General features: G+C 25.0%; 1 protein-coding gene across 3 annotated transcripts in view; it reads left to right on the top strand.

The window, feature by feature from the left end:
- Nucleotides 1–12,184, top strand: part of LOC123275055 (TOX high mobility group box family member 3-like) — a 398,558-nt gene that overhangs the window by 288,307 nt on the left and 98,067 nt on the right. The window contains exon 1 of one of the 3 annotated variants that reach the window (XM_044742960.1): nucleotides 403–981. The exons of the other annotated variants lie outside the window; for them this stretch is intronic. The gene's annotated coding sequence lies outside the window, so the exon portion shown is untranslated. Of the gene's footprint in view, nucleotides 1–402; nucleotides 982–12,184 lie in introns of those variants that run through there. 3 annotated transcript variants of the gene reach the window in all.

Genomic DNA, 12,184 nt, shown 5'->3' with positions numbered 1-12,184 from the left:
CATCAGGATGAGCTTATATCTTTAAAAATGTCAAAATTTCCCAAGATGAAAGGTTATTTCTTAATTATGTATCTATTTTATAATATTAAATTAAATAATACAACGATAAATAAACTTTTCAACTAATTTAAAGACCTGTCAATAAAATCATCACTAAAATAAAAAAAAAAAATAAAATCTCTCAATTTTAATTACAGCTTACCTTAAAGCAAATAAAACGTCGCGTTGTCATATTTAAGATACCCAGGATAAAATTTTCCTTCTATTCCATTCTATAAAATTAATCTCCCACCAAAACATTATTCTCTACCTCTCCGGTGATTTATCCCCCACTTAAAACTATAATATCCCCACCTAAAAAAGTGTTTTTCCCCCACCAAGGTCCTTAGACATCGCGTCCCTCCAGTCATTCCCGCGCCGACCGCCACGAGGAGCGCGCGTCGTTTTATTTCTGTCCACGATTACTCCATTACCACGAGTTCGCGTAGTAACATAACCACGTTTTGCTCTCGCTCGTATTATATTATCACAGCTCCTAAATCGCTCGATTTAAATAAACATCGGTAAGTAATTACCGGGTTTAGTATTTATTATTACTCAACAAATTAAATCAGTCAAGTGGACTGAGTTATTGAATCACAATCACGTGGATAATTTCGACGACAATTTACAACACAACATATTAAATAATATATTTATTTATGTTGTAAATGTTCGAGCAAAGTGAAACACTCTGGGATATTTTCCGTTTGGAGGATTTTGGTTTTTAATAATAATAATAATTATTATTATTATTAATAAAAGTGACTAGTGTGTAGTGCCACACACGGATTAACGTTCTTAACTTAAGTGATCGGTTACGATACTTCAAATATTTATTTAACTTAATAAATAATTAATAAATAAATATTTAATTACTATATGGTGAAAGTGTAAGGTGCTAAACTGGATTCCATTTTATCAACGTACCCGGCTGAGCCGGTAAGTTTCGGAAATAAAATCCTTTATTTATTTTTTTAAATTGTCTTAATAGTGAAATTAATCCAGTGAATTAATTATAATTTATTTGAGAAAAAAAAGTTTTACACTAACTCCATCTTTTTTTATCTTCAAATAAACGAACAAATAAATAGATTGAGTTATCTTTTAGATTATTTATTTTGTAGGTTAAAAAATGAAAAAGTACAATACTGAAGTTAGCTGACATAATATTTATTTATTTAGCTGAAGTTAGCCGACATCTAAAAATTTTTATGATTTTTTCTAATGAAAATTAATTTTGCACATCTTTTATAATTTTAAGAATTTTTTTAACAAATAAATTATGTCAAAAAAAATTAGAAAAAAAAATTGACATTTAGAAAATTAAAAAAATAAAAAATCCAATTTTTTAGGAATAATTTTTCGGAGCTAATTAATTTATTAAAAAAAATTTAAAAATTGTCAAGCGACTGCTAACTTTAATGTCATTTTTTTCTATTAAAGAATTATTACTAAAGATTAAAAAAAAATTTTTTTCATTTGTTAAAAACTTAAAAAACTATAAGTGCAATTTTTTAAAAATATTTTCTAGTTATAATTTAATAAATTAAGCAAAATAAAAAAATTAAAAATGTCGGCTAACTTTATTAATATAGTTAGCCGACGATTTTAATGTTTTGATTTTTTTTTTTTTAATAATTAAATTAAAACAAAGTAATATTTTTTTAAAATTGCCCTTAAAGTTTTTTAGAAGTGAAATTTTTTTTTTTTATTTTATTATAAAGAAAAAAAAATAGAAATTTTTAAATGTCGGCAAAATTTTTTATGAAAATTAAGTTAGCTGACGTTTAAAAATTTTTAAGATTTTTTTTTTTAATTTTTATCTGTAAAAAAATTAAAAAACTCTGAGTGCAATTTTAAAAAAATATTTTTTTCTAATTTAATTATTAAAAAAAAATTAAAAATGCCGGCTTTAGTATTATATTTTTATTAAAATTAAGTTAGCTATTTAAAAAATTTTAAGATTTTTTTTCATTAAAAAAATGATTACAAAAAAATAAAAAAACTTTAAGTGCAATTTTTTAAAAATATTTTGTTCTAATTAAATTATTAAAAAAAATTAATAATACTGAAGTTATCCGGCATTTTTAATTGTTTTTAATAATTACATTAGAAAAAAATATTTTTTTAAAATTGCACTTAGTTTTTTAATTTTTTCTGCAAATAAAAATTTTTTTTAATGAAAAAAAATTTTTAAACCTCGGCTAACTTAATTTTCATGAAAAAGTTTGTAAAAAACTATTTATTCACCACTTATTACTTACTCTAAAAACAGTAGCGTCGGATTCGCGAAGCCTGGCGCCATCTTGCGCTGTTCTAATAAACTTTCAATACGTAAAACTGTAAGACTTGCACAAATAATGGAGTTTAGAATTCAAAAAGACCAATGGCTGGGTATTGTTAGCATTTACGCTGAATTCAAGCCAAAAAGTTTGAAATAAAATGAAAAATTTCTTCCTATAAGGCTGAGGGCTATTCAAATTTTTTATTGGTTAAAAAGTGATGTTTGTCCGCAAAGCTTTGCTGCTAGAAATTCTATAAAAATGTTTTTCTATTGTTGGAAAGAATTTTTAAATTTTTTTATTGAAAAGTTATTTCGGGGAAATTTATAAATATTTTTGTTGAGTTTTATTTTATGTAAATTTAAACAATTTAATATTTGCATACTTAAATTAGTTGTAAAAATAATGAAAATAAAGTTAGCAGTCACTTAACAATTTTTTAATTTTATTTATCAAAAAAATTTGTTCCAAAAAATTATTTTTAAAAAATTGCATTTTTTATTTTTTAAAATTTCTAAATGTCAATTTTTTTGCCATAATTTATTTGCTATAAAGCTTTTTAAATTATTAAATATCTGTTAAATTAATTTTCATGTCAAAATAGCGGCTTTTTTTATTTATTTATTAAAAATTACAATAAGTCATTTAAGATAATTATTAATTTACATAAATCAATTTTATGTATCAAATTTATGGAAAAATAGTTATTTTTTACTGTAGAAAATATTTTTTATAGACTTTAAAATATTTTACAACCTCTTACATCATTTTTAATTAACGCTGTCATTTTTACAGCCATTAAAATAAAATTTAAAAAAAGTTAAAGATTTTATGTGATGAATTTACGAAACAATTACTTGGAACTTTTAATTTTTTATTAATTCATGAAAAACAAAGTACAAAAAATAAATAATTAGCATGCGGATACAATAAAAAATAAGTAAATGCGTTGATTTTAAAAAATAATGATTTATAAAAGATGATTTTATGAGTAGAGCGGATACATGATTAACCAACGGTAATTAATTAATTTTCCTTTACGATCGGCAATTAAGATAGGCAAATATCTGATTTAATATTTATTTTTACTTATAAATTCTCAGAAGAGATATTAAAGTAATTAAACAATTTTTAATTATTTTTTAATAACTTTTCTTATTTAATAACACGATACAGAAGACTGTTACCCGAAAACACATTCAAGTTTAACAAAATTAAAAGCTTTTATACCGCGTTATCTAAAATGGAAATCGTAATCGAGTGGCTTATCAAATTCGCTAAGAATTAACGTGGATCCGTGCACAACTATACATTTAAAACTTTTATTATTATTATTTTTTTTTTAAAGTTTTTATTACTCGTTATTTTTTCATCCCCCTAATTTGCTACACGGAAAAAATAAAACTGTAAAATTCATTCGGATTCCGGGTTAAACTTAATGTAGAAAGTGTAAAAGCCACAATTTATAATTTAATATCGAAAATAAGTGATTAGTAGCTGTCGCTATAGTAAATAACGACTCTCTCATCTTAAAAAATTACAGTTTCAAACAATAAAAATTGCTGTTTCAATATATAGTATATGCTATAAGGAGAAGAAGAAGGTCTCATACTCGGAGAATTTAACATTTAAAACAGTAAAAATTCTACTCTTAAAATATATATTTTACCAGTTCAAGCAAATCAATAATTATAATTTGATTTTTAGCGTTGCATTTAAAATTTACCATTTTACTTTGTAAATATTGACGTTGCTTGTATAGAAAATTTGGTAACTGTAGTTTATATTTTTTACATATAATAAGATCATTTTTTAGGTACAAAATGATAAATATCAAAGTCAAAATTCTTAATTATTATACTGTAACATTTTGGACTTTCTCATAGCGAATATTGCTGTTTGAAATAGTATTTTCTTCCATGTAAATAATAAATTGTAGCATTTCAATGATAAATATTATAAAGTGATTGTTAAAATCACGATTTTACTGTTTGAAATGGTAATTTTTTCCAGTTAATCATTACTTATTATAAATCGACTATTATTTATTACAGTTTATTTTTTTCCGTGCTTACATTCGGAGAATTTAACATTTGGAACAGTAAAAATTCTACTCTTAAAATATATATTTTACCAGTCCAAGCAAATCAGTAATTATAATTTGATTTTTAGCGTTGCATTTAAAATTTACCATTTTACTTTGTAAATATTGACGTTGCTTGTATAGAAAATTTAGTAACTGTTTATATTTTTTCAATATCATGCGATCATTTTTTAGATACGAAATAATATATATCAACCCGAGTCGAAATTCGAGTTCCGTTTTAACCGTAATTTTTCCCATCTCAATTTTACGGTCAAAACAGACTTGGCGCTGTATTGATAGCTCATTTAAACTGAGCCTGGTTTCACCGTAACTAGTGGAGTTTTGTCCCATTCTACCACGATTACGGTCAAACCAGGCTTGAAATAATGATAATAATAATAATAATAAATAATAATAAATTAAATTTTAAAATTCTTAGGGGTCCGGGTTCAAATCCAATTGAAATCACATTTATTTATTTTTTTTTTGTTTTAATCACTGCAATAATAATTATTATTATAATTAATAATTATTATTGTTATAAGAAATAAGTAATAGTAATTAATAATAATTGTCATTAACATAAAAATTTGTAATTAACAATTATTACAATTACTACTATCAAGATTGTTTATGAGCACAAAAAAATATATAAAATTAATTTTGTAATAAAAAAAACAAAAATGGATGATTTCCCAAATTTGAGTCTTTTTTTTACGAACAGGGGTTATTTATTGTCCAGTTTATACATATTAAGGAGTAAGGAAATAGGAGGAAAGGATTACTTATGGTAACTTAACCTAATACGCTTCGTAAATAAAGAAATAATTAAAAGTCGCTTTGCCCTAACCGAGAACCGAACTTGGAACCTATCGCTCGTCAAGACTTACGCGCTACCCGCATCGCTACACTGCCGATTGGTAAAAGGCGAATCTCAGTAGTCTCATAAACTTTTTAAATGACGCGTCTTGAAATGACTAAGTTCTGAGTGGAATCTGAAAAAGAACTTTACGGAGAAATTAAATGAATAGTAATAATTATATTTATAGACATTCAAAATTGAAATTTAGTTACCCATTCTCAATTATTAATCTTATACTTCTATTTTCAATTGTAAGATTCGGTAATTGCTTATTTTCATGGGGTGTGAAATCAACATGATTAGATTATTTTCTACTTAATAGATATTTTTTTTTTTTTTTAGAATAAATCTAAAATAGAAAAATTTTTCAAAATTTTTTTCAAAAATGTTAATTTTGGGATAAGAAAAATTATGAAACGTTTCAATTTTTTAACTAAACACAAATTATGAAAACTTTCAAATTTTGGATTAAAAAAAAGTTTTAGCAAAATATCAAAAATCGATAATTAAAAAATTTTTTTTCTACTTGTAAAATATTTTTTATCAGAGTAAATCTAAAATAGAAAAATTTTTTTAATTTTTGAAAAATTTCAATTTTAGAGTAAAAAAATATGAAAACGTCAGTTGTTGGATTAAAAAAACTATGAAAAATATCAAAAATTAATTACTTTTAAAAAATGTGAAATTAAACAATTACCTGCGATTCTTATATATTTTAAAACTTTTTCAGTGAAAATATGTGAACTAAGCTGAATTTAGAAAAGAATAATATTTTTTTCCAAAATTCAAATTTTTGAAAGAAAAACCCTTCTCTGAGATTATTATTGTTGTTATTATTATTATTATTAAATTTTTAATTTTTAAATGTCAACTTTTCATGTTTTTATTAATTTAAATTTTCGCGCCTAAGAACTACAAGATGGCAAGAGAAATAATAATAATCAACAAGATGACAAATATAGAAATAATATTTATAATGATAATATTATACTCCTGGAAATTTTACGGTAAAACAAACCTGCGTACGCCTGTTTTAACCATACTTATTCTCCGATACCGTCTTGTACGGTCAAAATAGACTCGATTTTTAGCGGCATATTAGACTTCAAAGAGTTGGGACATTTTTACGGTCAAAACGGGACTCGAATTTACTGGGAAAGTCAAAATTCTTAATTATTATACTTTAACATTTTGGACTTTTTCATAGCGAATATTGCTGTTCGAAATAGTATTTTCTTCCATGTAAATAATAAATTGTAGCATTTCAATGATAAATATTATAAAGTGATTGTTAAAATCACGATTTTACTGTTTGAAATGGTAATTTTTTCCAGTTAATCATTACTTATTATAAATCGACTATTATTTATTACAGTTTACTTTTTTCCGTGCGGCGATTAATAAATGAAAAATAGCCAAAATATATAAGAGAGTTTGCGAGTAGTTGGTCCTTGGAAAGTCATTAGGATAGACGACATCCGGTGATTGGAATCGACAGATTGATGAGTTTAGTTGTCATAGCTGGATGCGGTGGCACGGTGGGAATAAAGTATCGTTTGTAACGTTGACACCAGAGTTTTTCCAGCAAACCGATGACAAACGCTTCAATATATCTCTTCCTTCTATTCATAAATTTTTTATTCGCGTTTTCTTTGTAATTTATCTTTATTTTTTGGGTTTGTCATTGATTGACACGCTCACCTGTCATGAATTTCAAGAAAATTCATCGCTAGAAGTATTATTTTATTTTTTATACTATGTCAGTTTTATTTACCTATTTTTCATTCCATTTTATTTATTGTTTTTAATGCCATTAAAATCCTTAACAACGACCGACGGAAAAAAAATTTTATTACCTTGTACGTTTCGCGCTATAACTATAACCATCCATACCCTTACCCATACCTATACATTGTAGGTACATTAAAAAAATGAAAAAATATATCGTAAACCGTCAGACCTAATTTTCTAGTGGAAATAAAAAATACCGGTTTGTCTTAAAGTTTGTTTTATTCTCGGTTGTTAAAATTTTAAAAATTTCTACACGGGTATTTATTAACTTTGACCGTCGTCTAACCCAGGTAGAAACATCTGTTCTTGAAATGTCCGACAATTGGTTTCAATATTTTACCTTCATTTTTTATTTTTACAAGTTATCATTCTTTCTTTCTTTTAAAATATCCTAATTTTTAAAATTATAAGCTGTCATTTATTTCAAGACTAATTTTCGAAACAAAAATTTTTCAGATAATAATTATAATCTATATTATTAAGAGAATAAGAAAAATTTTCACCGATAGTCAATTTATTAGGATAAGTATTAAGACTGAATTCGAAAGTACTCTATTTCTAGATACATAATTAAGGAATGACCTTGTATCTTGTGAAATATTGACATTTTTGAAGATATAAGCCCATCTCGATGTTACACTCATCGAGACCTTTCATTAGAGTACCCACATCAATTTTTCATATATTTTATATACTTATATATATGTATGTATGAAAAATATATCAAAAATGCATGTGGGTACTCAAATGAAAGCTCTTGATGAGTGTAACATCGGGATGAGCTTATATCTTTACAAACATCAATAGTTAAGAAGGTACAGTTTAATTTAATCTAGTTAAGAAATGATCTTGTATCTTGTGAACCATTGACATTTTAAAAAATGTAAGCTCATCCTGATATTACACTCATCGAGAGCTTTCATTTGAGTACCCACATCAATTTTTCATATATTTATATATTTATATATATATATGAATATATCAAAATGCATGTGGGTACTCAAATGAAAGCTCTTGATGAGTGTAACATCGGGATGAGTTTATATCTTTAAACACGTCAATAGTTAAGGAAGTACAGTACAATTTAACATAATTAAGAAATGACCTTGTATCTTGTGAAATATTGACATTTTCAAAGATATAAGCTAATATCTTGATGTTATACTCATCAAGCCCTACATTTGAGTACCCACATCAATCTTTTCATATATTTTATATATTTATATATATGAATATATGAAAAATATATCAAAATGCATGTGGGTACTCAAATGAAAGCTCTTGATGAGTGTAACATCGGGATGAGTTTATATCTTTAAACACGTCAATAGTTAAGGAAGTACAGTACAATTTAACATAATTAAGAAATGACCTTGTATCTTGTGAAATATTGACATTTTTTTAAATATAAGCTCATCCCGATGTTACACTCATCGAGACCTTTCATTTGAGTACCCACATCAATTTTTCATATATTTTATATATTTATATATATATATATATATGTATATATGAAAAATATATCAAAATACATGTGGGTACTCAAATGAAAGCTCTTGATGAGTATAACATCAAGATGAGCTTATATCTTTAAAATATATATTATGTATATGTATATATGAAAAATATATCAAAAATGCATGTGGGTACTCAAATGAAAGCTCTTGATGAGTATAACATCAATATGAGCTTATATCTTTAAAAACATCAATATTTAAGAAAGTACAGTCATTATTTAATAGAGAAAAATTTGACTGCAAGGTTATTAGTTATAATTCATCAAGTGGCATAATCGTTCTTTTAGAATTAATAAACCATGACACTTAATTTTTTACATCTGGTAAAAATAAAATAATCACATAAAAGGAAAAAAATTTACTTATTACTTTTATCGTCTTTGTATTTTACGTGTAGTAATAATAAAAACTAAAGAAGCGAGATGAAAGTAGTATCGATAAAAAAGAAAGAAAGAGATGGTAGAAATCAGTTTAGATTCTTTTCCAACATTTTATTCCATCATTCATTGTCAGATTGCTTGGCATCGTTAATAAAAAAGAGAAAAAAAAAAGATATTACCTGACTCGTTTATTCTTTAAGGACCCTATTAATACTTTTCTTCCGGGTTATTCTTTTTTTTTTGCTAAAGTAAAAAACTAATGGAACATAATTAAAAAAGTTTTAAACTCTGTTTTTTTGTATTTTACTTGTTAATAGCTTGGTATATAAATTGAATATTGATCCGGGCTTCATTATATTTTAAAGCAAAAGTCCAAGAATAATTTAAACAAAAAAGTTTTTTAGTTTAGTTAAAAATAAAATAATTATTTTACAAAAATTTATTGCATTAAACTTAACTGATTTAAGCCGCAATTAAATGCGGGTTTTTTATAATTATTATATATAATAACGAGAGCGTATATATAATTATTATCTCCGAATCTGTGATAGTTGAATAAAACGTAATACACACTCCATAAACCATTTAATTGAATTGATTCAATTGAACGAACGAATATCAAACGTTTGCAAATATAGAATATAAAATTTATGCATTTTAATTAATCATACCTTTAGTATAAATGAATGGGTTCTTTTGGAGACATTAAACACAGTCTAATTAACAAATAAATCGACTAAATATTATATTTTAATTTTAACGCACTGAATAATTGATTTTTATTTTTAATTAAGGTCAAACGAATGTATAAAACTCGTTAAACGCCTGTCAGTACGTGAGTAATTATCATTGAATTTATTTATTATTTAAATTATTTAAATAATAAAATAATCGATAAATTTATTTTTTAATAAATTATACAAACGGCAAATTTTCTCTTTGTGGTTTTAAATATTCTTTTAAATTAAATATATGATTAATAATCGAAAGAAAAATTTGGAAAAAATGTTAATACTATTTTTAACATTTAGACGGCGCTGGGGATCGAACTCTGGACTCCCGCGTCGGAGACACGGGATCTAATTAACTTCACTTAAATGTCTGTTTAATATTTTTTTAAGGAAGTTCGAGCGTAATTAATGAGTCAAAATAATGTTAAAATTTTTTATAATTCTAGTCTTTCCAATATTCGTCAAAATTCTTTATTTTAATTTAAAATAATTTAAACAATTTAATAATTGATAATTTTTCCTTATTTAATAAAGTAAAGTTATTAAATGACTTTGGTATTTATTACTTGCCGGATTAAATAAATAGATTTGGCAATAGCGCGTTTGATTATACCCATAACAGACACGTGGATGAGTGTGTGAGTTAAACATATCTCTCTCTGTAACTATATTTCTATCCTTTTCTTTTTTCTCAGCTGTTGACGCGATGTTGTCAAATCTTTATTCGAATAAATAGCTGACGATAAACGAGTTACAAACATAAAATTTGACTTTAAATATTTCAAAAATTATATCGATAATGTATTATTATTAAATTATTTTTTTATTTTGCAATAATCCAAGTTTCTTGTGTATAGTTTTTTATCCGTTAAAGTTGGGAGGTTAATATTGAAAAAAATAATTAAAGTCTCGACAAAAGTTCGTCCGCCATAAGAGCCCGTGTATAAGGAGATAAAATATGTGATTTTTAAAATTTAATATCTAAGTAACTAAACGGTTAATCTTGTTTAAATTTTGCGATTAGATAAATTCCGTATTTATTTATACGTATAATTAATTTCAAAGCTCAAAGTTGGAAAGTATATTTTACATTAGATTCCTTCGAACCTCCTTAATACAATAAAACTGGAAGAAATGAACCATAGTTTTATGGATGTAGTTATTAATAATAAAATTTAATGGATCGTTATAAATATTTATTAGAGATAGAAATAATTTAAAAACTAATGAACGAATGGAATTAATTTATTCTCACGGCAATAACTAGTAATTAATAAATTAATTGTGCCGATATATATTAGAGTAAAGTGGGTTAATTGCATTCATCAATGTCGTTAATATTATTATTACAAGTTAAGTTACGAGCTGGGCTGAGATGAAATTCAAGAGGAAGAGAGAATAGTATATATTTTAATATTATCTTTAGGTATGATAATAATAAAAATAATAATAATAATAATAATAATAATAAGATAGAAGACAATTTAACTTTACGTTGAATGCATTCGTGTTCTATTGTCGAATAAAGGACAAAACTTTCGTAGATGAATTGCATTGAGGAGTGAAGGAGGATTACCAATCAATTTATAACTAAATCAATTTCATTTCCTTATTATATATAACAGTAAAATGTCATGTTTAATTTATTTTCAATTACAAGTTTTACAATTTAATTTCTTATTAAATTTTTTAACACAAATTAAATCCAGTAATAATATTATAATAATTTACAATTGTAAACAACTTAGTAGCTAGTACAACTTTTAATGTATTATCTAAATACATTAAAACTATAAAAGCAAGCGAGCGAATGAACAAACCACTCAGAATGTAAATTATTCATCGGAATATCTCGCAGAGATTACATTTTACTCCGTTATAATTTTTTGTCTAATAAAATCATCTCAGTTTTTCTACTAAAATTTTTGTTTCAACAATTAACATTTTTATTTCGAAAAATAATATTAAAGTCTTAAAAATAATAGCATTCTTTTGTACCCCGACTTAAATATTCATGAATTATTCACTTTTTATTAAACTTAAAATTCAACAATAAATTACCATGTTATTCCCCCAGGACAGAGCGATTGAGAAATTTATACGCATAATGCTTGATCCACCTTTTCTTTGATGTCTCCAAGCGGTTTTACACTTTTAATTGCAATTAACACTTTCAAAGTCATCCTGACTTTGATATCACTCAGCCTCTCGTTTTACTCTCTCTCATTTTTCTGTCTCACGTGACACAACACCCCTTTGCACTTTTTTTTTTTAGCAGTATGTACTCGGTTACGTTTTAGTTCCTCAGTTCTTTGCATAGTACACTCGTGTGTATGCATTAACACGTTTCATAACACTACTCGTGTCACAGACCTTGGGCTTAAACAAAATTCATAAACAATAAAAATAAATTAACGTCTAAATAAAATGTTACGTGTTTCATGTGGTCTTATGAATACGTTTATTATTCTTTTACATGCACATGCGTTTTAT

Source organism: Cotesia glomerata, linkage group LG1 (assembly GCF_020080835.1).
Source record: "Cotesia glomerata isolate CgM1 linkage group LG1, MPM_Cglom_v2.3, whole genome shotgun sequence".
NCBI lineage: Eukaryota > Metazoa > Arthropoda > Insecta > Hymenoptera > Braconidae > Cotesia > Cotesia glomerata.
Note: the sequence above shows the minus strand (reverse complement) of the source record. Positions and strands in the feature narration are given on the sequence as shown.